We start from the raw sequence: 7,740 nt of genomic DNA on the forward strand, positions 1-7,740 counted from the left end.
CACATAAAAATCACTGGAACAACAGTTTGGAGAACCTCATTCCATCTATCTGAAGACACTGTTGACAGGTGTTTCCAGCCTCAGCATCTAGGCAGCCAACTTGATCAAGCAATCCAATTCCCCATGTAAGCATTACCCTATTCAAAATATCCTGATAAAAATAATAAGCATTATGTCTGTGACTGTATGCAGCAGTATATGCAGTCAGTATAGTCCAAGTGACAGAGCGAATCTTCCAGATTTTTCTGCACAGAGAAGTTTCAAAGTCTTGGAAAGTGGACAAATCAGCCTTCTAAACTGATAACACCTAAATACGCAGAACTATTTTTATACTGAAATCGACTTACATGGCAAAACTGAGAGACCTATCAAAAACTGATCACACAGAATCACAGAATCTTAAGGGTTGGAAGGGACCTCAAAAAATCATCTAGTCCAATCCCCCTGCCAGAGCAGGACCACCTAGAGTAAGTGACACTGGAACTCATGCAGGTGGGTTTTGAATGTCTCCAGAGAAGGAGACTCCACAACCCATTTGGGCAGCCTGTTACAGTGCTCCATAACCCTCACAGTGAAGAAGTTATTCCTTGTATTTCTCTGGAACCTCTTATGTTCCAGCTTATATCCATTGCCTCTTGTCCTATCATTGGACATCACTGAGAAAAGCCTGGGTCTATTCTCCCAACACTCACCCTTTACATTAATAAGATCACCCCTCAGTCTCCTCCAAGCTGAAGAGCCCCAGCTCCTTCAGCCTTTCATCATAAAGGAGATGCTCCACTCCATCATCTCTATGTCCCTGTCCTGAGCTCTCCTCAGTAACTCCCTATCCTCTTGAACTGAAGGGCCCAGAACTGGACACAATATTCCAGATGTGGCCTCATGAGGGCAGAGTAGAGGGGAAGGAGAACCTCTCTTGATCTACTCACCACAGCCCTTTTAATACATCCCAGGATGCCATTGGCCTTCTTGGCCACAAGGGCACATTGCTGGCTCATGCTCATCCTGGTGTCCGCCACAACCCCCAGGTCTCTTTCCCCTACACTAGGTCATTTCCCAACCTGTACGGGTACATGGGGTGTTTCTTTCCCAGGTGCAAGACTCTGCACTTGCCTTTGTTTAATTTCATTAAATTTCTCCCTGATCAACCCTCCAGCCTGTTCAGGTCTCATTGAACGGCAGCACAGCCTTCTGGTGTGTCAGCCACTCCGCCTGGTTTAATACCGTCAGCAAACTTGCTGACAGTGCCCTCTGTTCCCTCATCAAGGTCATTAATGAATAGATTAAACAGTACCGGTCCCAGCACTAACCCCTGAGGGACTCCACTAGATACAGGCCTCCAAGTAGACCTTGCCCCATTAATCACAACTCTCTGCCTTCTTCCCTTCAACCAGTTCACAATCCACCTCACTACCTGATCATCCAGCCCAAACTTTTTCTGTTTTCCCGCAAGGGTGCTGTGGGAGATGGTGTCAAGAGAAACCACATCCACTTCACTATCACCATCTATCCACTTGGTTACATCTTCATAAAAGGCTGTAAGGTTGACTCCTCCTAATAACCCTCTTGTCCTTGAAATGCCTGGAGACAGCACACAGGATAAGTTGTCACCTTTCCAGGGATGGAGGTGAGGCTGACCAGTCTGTAGTTACCCAGCTCCTCCTTCTTGTCCTTTCTGAAGACTGGAGTGACATTTGCTTTCCTCCAGTCCTCAGGCACCTCTCCTGCTCTCCATGAGTTACTGAAGATGATGGAGAGTGGTTTAGCAATGACTTCCATCAGCTCCCTCAGCACCCACAGGTGCATCCCATCGGGACTCATGGATTTATGTACATCCAGATTGCTTAACTGATCCTTAACCCAGTCCTCATCAACCAAACAAAACTCCTCCTTTAACCTGACTTCCTCTGGAGTCTGTGGCTCCTGAGGACAGTCTCCAGCAGTATAGACAGAGGCAAAGAAGGCATTCAGTAACTCTGCCTTCTCTGTATCCTCTGTCACCAGGGCACCTGCCTCATTCAACAGTGGGTCTACATTGCCTCTGGCATTAGTTTTATCTGCAATGTATCTGAAGAAGCCTTTCTTATTGTCCTTGACGTCCCTTGCAAGGTGCAACTCCAAGAAGGCTTTAGCTTTCTTAGTTGCCTCCCTACATCCTCTCATAACAGTCATATATTCATCCCAAATGGCCATCCCTTCCTTCCATGATCTATAGACTCTCTTCTTCCACTTGGGTTTGCCCAACAGTTCCCTGTTTAGCCATGTGGGTCTCCTGGCTCCCTTGCTTGATTTCCTACCCACTGGGATGCTCTGATCCTGAGCATGGAAAAAGTGATCTTTGAATAGAGACCAACTGACTTGGGCCCCTTTATCCTCTAATAACCTGTCCCATGAGATGTCCCCTAGTAATTGCTTCAAAAGGCCAAAGTTGGCCCTGCTGAAGTCCAGGGTTGTGATCCTGCTTGGTATTCTGTCCCTACCACATAAGATTCCGAACTCCACCATCTCGTGGTCACTGCAGCCAAGGCTGCTCTCAACCTTCATGGCTTCAACCAGATCCTGATTGTTTATGAGTACAGGATCCAGTAGTGCTCCTCTCCTGGTTGGCACATCCACCATTTGCATCCAGAAGTTATCATTGATGCACTGAAGGACTCCTGGACTATAAATGACTAGCCCTGTAGGCCTTCCAGCAGATGTCTGGGTAGTTGAAATCCTCCATGAGAACCAGGGCCTGTGATTCTGAGGCTGCTCCCAGCCTCAGAATCACAGTTCCATCCTTATCAGGTGGCCTGTAATAGACACCCACAACGGTGTCACACCTGCTAGCCTGACCCTCAATTCTAACCCAAAAACTCTCAACTTGCCTCTCATCCTCACCTGGACAGAATTCAGTACATTCCAGCTGCTCTCTCACACAAAGAGCAACTCCACCACCTCACCTGAATGGCCTGTCTTTCCTAAAAAGGGCATAGACATCCATGACCACATCCCAGTCATGTGAGCTGTCCCACCATGTCTCTGCAATAGCCACCAGATCATAACCCCTTGCCTGTACACAGACTTCCAGCTCCTCCTGTTTATTCCCCATGCTGCATGCATTGCAATACAGGCATTTCAAGAAGGAAGCTGGTCAAGTAGGATTAACTCCCAGCACTGGCTTGCCACCCTTCCCCCTTCAAAATTACTTTAAAACTCTGTCTGTGAGCCCTACTAACTCATTTGCAAGGATCCTTCTCCCTCTTTGAGACAGGTGAACTCCATCTGTCACCAGACCTGGCATCATGAAAATTCCACCGTGGTCAAAAAATCCCAAAGTTATGTTGGTGGCACCAGTCTCTGAGCCACCTGTTAATCAGTTGTGCTTTTTATTTGCTCAGTATTCCTTCCTTCATTCAGAGGGATGAAGGAAAACACAACTTGTGCTCCCGAACCTTCTAGCCTTCTCCCCAGTGCCCTGAAGTCCTTTTTAATAGCTTTCAAACTCCTTTCCATAACCTCATCAGTACCATCTTGCATTACCAACAATGGTTAGTAGTCAGTTGGCTGCACCAGAGCAGAGATCAACCATATCAATACACTTTCCATGGATCCTGACAACCAAGGTAACAGAAGTTTGCCCTATTAATGGCCAATGGGTGACAATCAGGCCCTATAGCTGAACCTGGTGTCTCTGACAGTGTACAATCACTGCAGGTCATTATTCAATATGCTAGGAAAAACTACAGGCCTTGTGGACAGTATTCACAGAACCATCTGAGGCCTTCTGCTTGGTGACACATGAACATACCTTCTGTTTCTGAAATGAACTTAGCATATGTTAAGGTGAAACTTGGTCTGGAAGTACCAACACTCATCTGGAACTGAAAAAGAATCATGCTGAGCTAATTACCAGCAAGGTCAGTGTCAAACAAAGGGATCCAATGTCACCTAATCACTCCATTACCCTGCAACCTAGAAAAAGATAGCTATGGATTCCACCAGAGCAAATGCTGCAACCAAATACTTGGTCTTTATGATTAATTGCCTTTAGCTGCAACACTCTGAAGCTATGACACTGAAAATATTTGGAGAGTTATAGACTTGTCCGATGTCATACTAGGGACGATGGATTCACAAAGATAGGACCATACTGTATTTAATTCCTGAAACTAGGACTAAATGCAAAACCACGTATATTGCTGCTGCTCTCTGCTCTTCTCAATGGCTTTTGTCCTGGTTTCATCTGGGATAGAGTACATTTTCTTCACAGCAACTGGTACAAGGCTGTGGTTTGGGTTTATGCTGAAAAGAATGTTGATATAACAAGGATGTTTGGTATATTGCTTATACACCATCAAGGCCTTTTCTGCTCCTCACTCTGCACTGCCAGCAAGTGGGCTGGGGTGCACAAGAAGCTAGGAGAGGACACAGCCAGGACAGCTGACCTCAACTGATCAAAGGAATATCCCAGACCACAATGGCATCATGCTCAGCATATAAAGCTGTGGGAGAAGGAGGAAGGAGGGGGGACGACATTTAGATGGATGGCATTTGCCATCCCAAGTCACCATTGTACGTGCTGGAGCCCTGCTTTCCTGGGGATGGCTGAGCACCTGCCTGCCTGCCTATGAGAAGTGGTAAATGGATTCCTTGTTTGGCTTTGCTTGCATGTGTGGCTTTTTCTTTACCTATTAAACTATATTTCAACCCATATGTTTTCTCACTTTTACTCTTCTGATTCTCTCCCCCATCCCACTCAGGGGAGTGAGCAAGTGGCTAATTGCTGGCTGGGGCTGAACCATAGTAGCTTTAAATAAAAGGACTTGGGTTTTCTTAAAAAACAGGCCTCTGCCCTGTCTCACTAGTTTCTCCTTGTCTTCCCCTGCACATGATCCAGCCAGAAAGGGTTCTCCCAAGCGCAGTCCCCTCCAGCCCATAGCAGAAGGCAGAACAAGATAGGTGCTTCAGTAAGTCATCTCAACTCATTCACAGGATGGAAGAATCTGTCCCTCCACACGCGCACACACACACACACACACACACACGTTTGGGTTTACAGTCTCCATGGAGACTCACACACACACACATATGCTTGGGTTTGCCCACACACACACACACACACACTCCATCCCCCCAAACCCACACACCCACACACCACACACACCCACACACCCACACACCACACACACATACACACACACACACCCCCACACCCACACACACACCCCCCCCCACACACACCCACACACACACCACACACACATACACACACCCACCCACCCCACACACACACACCACACACACACCCACACCCACACACCCACACACCACACACACACACACACACACCCACACCCACACCCACACACGCGCTTGGGTTTACAGACTCACACACACACATATGCTTGGGTTTGCCTGCAGCCACAAGCCTCTCAACCTAGATGCACTATGCATAGACCTGGCCCTGCAGAGGGAAGCAAGTGGCTCTGCCCTATCTGTTGTTTCGATTTACATTCCTGATATCTTACTACTGCCTTTTCATTTCTGCTATCCTCCCTCATACCCTTTCCTAACATCTTCACCATCCTGCAAAATGAAAGACATTTTCATCCAAGAAAAGGAATATGCCTATATTGTTCCATAAATGTATATGAGTATACATTCCAGTAAAATAGATGACTTTTAGAAAGAAGATATTTCCTTTTTAATCCATTTTTTGTAAAATTGTGACTTATGGACAAGTTTACTTTTTTTGTATAGCCTCTTTTAACTTTTGAAGAAAATAGTACATTAAAAATATGATAGTAGACACAAAGACAAATGTGTCATTAGAAATGGTTTAACACAAGTAATCCAAACCAAAGGTAAGATCCATTTTTTTCTGCATTTATAGTTAGCAATTTGCAAAACCTATCTTGTTTAGCAGCCTAAGGATTTATTTCATAGGGGTTTATTAGCTGTAATAAACCCTGTGGGACGTGCCAAACCTAAGCTTTACTTTACTTGAAGGAGAGAATTACTTATAGCAAAGGAAAGGGCTCTGTCAAATAAGCAAGTGACCGTGGCTACCACTTGTTTGTACAAATCCACTGGGTGGCAACATAGACAACCTCTCCGTGCAATTGCCGGTTGTGTCGGAGCCGGTGTCCTTGCTACCGCAAATCCTTCAGAAAAAGGCACTGTGCATTCCAAGACTATTAGCCATGCAATTACACTGATAAAGAAGTTTCAACCAGATGCTATACCAGCACATTTGCTTCTGTAAATATTTAACAACTGGTGGATAGCTAACAGCAGCTGGAACCTGGCATTACTGAAGATAGACATTGGAAAGACATTTTGGATCAGTAGAAAGCAATATGGAATATGGCTTTGGATCCTGATGGAAATTACTTGCGCGTGAAACAGCAGATGGAAATGTTCAGATCATCCTAACACAACTGTGCATTTATTTAATATCCTGTCAATTTATCCTCGTGTAGTTTGATTCCCAGACGAAGCTACGTTCGTTCCTTCCATGTCAACTTATACTATGCTTAAAGAAAAACATGTTATTTTAGGTTCTGTTAACTCTAGATAGAACCATGTTTGTCAAAGATTTCTGATTACAAAGACTGATTAGATTGTAGCTGTAAGATATATTGTGCAGACAGCAGGTAATCATGATCTGATTCAGTTACTGAAAAAGGTTTGGTATAGGAATTGGCAAAGATTTAGAACTGAAGCCTACAAGTCAGAGGATGTAGATATATGGGAAGGATATTAGGTTTTCCTATTTGTCTTCTATCTGTTTTTTATTACTATCTCACATTCCCTATAGCATGATTGGGGAGGCAGGAAAATAGCCCAGATGAGTCGTGAGTTCCTGGACTATGCAGTTTCTTGCTATTGACCTACAGGTCAATGTCTTTCTGCAAAATTGAAAGTTGAAGAGCTGCAATTTGAAAGTTCTCTATTGCCACTTACAAATGAAAATTGTTTTTTACAGACTAAGGAAGTATAGTAAATGTAGTCTTTTAGGACTTCAGTAGACCAGTTGCCACTTGACCACAAATGAATGTATTAGCTGAGCTACACAGGAGACATAACCAGGACAAGGAGCTAGATAAAGATCCGATAATGATGGTAATCTGTGTTGAAAGCAGAAATGTTAGTCTAAGGGGAGGTTACTGAAGCAGCTCCTCAAGGATTAGTTTAGGAACAGTCTTTTGTCATTCTTCCACTAGTAACTAAGAACAAAAAATAGTAGCATGTTAATGAAATACTCATGACACAATACGAGAGGTATTGTGAATGCTGAAAAATTATCATTCAGGAAGAACTGAGTAGCTCATGGTACTAGAGTAACAGAAACTATGTGCTGTTGGTAACTTAGAAAAAGAGGTTCTTGTGCATGCTAGAAAATCCTTAGTTGGAACAGCCAAAGGAGAAGAAAGATGTCGATCCAATGTTTATGCAGGAGGCAGTGCATCCGTAGAACTGACAGGGTAATGAAAAAGGTAAGTGCTATCACTAGGCAGATTGATAGAGATAGTTCAAATCAAGTTAGGGAAATTTTAATGCCTGATTAAAAGGTCCAGGCTACTTTATACCACTGTCTATGTCAAGGATGAAGACATTTTTGTAACTTCTCTATTCAAAAGATAATGTGCAGTCTTCTTGGGGCATAAAAGGACTAAAATTCTAGACCAGCCTTTTAGAAATAGGGAGTGCAAAAAAATCAATTCTAAATCAACATGATGAGGTCACAAAGGGATG

The sequence above is a fragment of the Colius striatus genome, chromosome 4 (genome assembly GCF_028858725.1).
Source record: "Colius striatus isolate bColStr4 chromosome 4, bColStr4.1.hap1, whole genome shotgun sequence".
NCBI classification, from domain to species: Eukaryota; Metazoa; Chordata; class Aves; order Coliiformes; family Coliidae; genus Colius; species Colius striatus.